This window comes from Arachis ipaensis, chromosome B10, assembly GCF_000816755.2.
Source record: "Arachis ipaensis cultivar K30076 chromosome B10, Araip1.1, whole genome shotgun sequence".
In the NCBI taxonomy this organism is placed as follows: Eukaryota; Viridiplantae; Streptophyta; class Magnoliopsida; order Fabales; family Fabaceae; genus Arachis; species Arachis ipaensis.
The window spans coordinates 12638922-12640319 of NC_029794.2; positions in this window are offsets into that span (position 1 = coordinate 12638922).

Below are 1398 nucleotides of genomic sequence, written 5' to 3' on the forward strand. Positions count from 1 at the left end.
TTTTAAATTGAAAATTTGATTTGACTCATAAGAAACAACTTGATTTTAAAAATTTTTGAAAAAGTCAAATCTAATTTTCAAATTTTTGAGAGAGAAAAAGGGAATGGTATTTTTTTTATTTTTGAATTTTTATGAGGAGAGAGAAAAACAAGAAAAATGATGCAATGCATGAAATTTTTAGATCAAAACAATGAATGCATGCAAGAATGCTATGAATGTCAAGATGAACACCAAGAACACTATGAATGTCAAGATGAACACCAAGAACATATTTTTGAAAAATTTTTAATGCAAAGAAAACATGCAAGACACCAAACTTAGAATTCTTTAATGCTTAGACACTAAGAATTCAAGAATGCATATGAAAAACAAGAAAAGACACAAAACATGAAAATGCAAAGATCAAACAAGAAGACTTACCAAGAACAACTTGAAGATCATGAAGAACACTATGAATACATGAGAGTTCGAAAAATGCAAGATGAACATGCAATTGACACCAAACTTATAACATGACTCAAGACTCAAACAAGAAACACAAAAATATTTTTGATTTTTATGATTTTCTAATTTTTTTGTATTTTTTTCGAAAATTATTTGAAAAACAAAAATAAGGATTTCAAAATCTTTAATATGAATTACAGGAATATTGTGCTCTTTAGTCTAAAGCTCCAATCAAAAGGTTAGGCATGGCTTAATAGCCAGCCAAGCTTTAGTATGTAAATCAGGAACAGTAGCAGGTGGATTGGCAACAACTAGCTTGCTCTTGATAACAAATTGGAAGCCTCAGTCTAAATGAATTTAGACATGGCTTTACAGCCAGCCAGGCTTCACATGCTTCATGAAACACTAGAATTCATTCTTAAAAATTCTGAAGAAAAATATATTTTTGAAAAGAAAACAAAAAGAAAATTACCCAATCTGAGCAACAAGATGAACCGTCAGTTGTCCAAACTCGAACAATCCCCGGCAACGGCACCAAAAACTTGGTGCGCAGAAATTGTGATTACACTTTGATTATGTAAAATTCATCGCTCTTTCTTTCCCTGGTAATGGCGCCAAAAACATGATGCCAATACCATGGTTCACAACTTCGCACAACTAACCAGCAAGTGCACTGGGTCGTCCAAGTAATTCCTTACGTGAGTAAGGGTCGAATCCCACGGAGATTGTTGGTATGAAGCAAGCTATGGTCACCTTGTAAATCTCAGTCATGCGAATATAAAATAGTAATGGGGTTTTCGAAAATAATTAATAAAACAGGGATAGAAATACTTATGTAAATCATTGGTGAGAATTTCGGATAAGCGAATAGAGATGCTTTCGTCCCTCTGAACCTCTGCTTTCCTGCTATCTTCATCCAATCAGTCTTACTCCTTTCCATGGATGGCTTTAAGT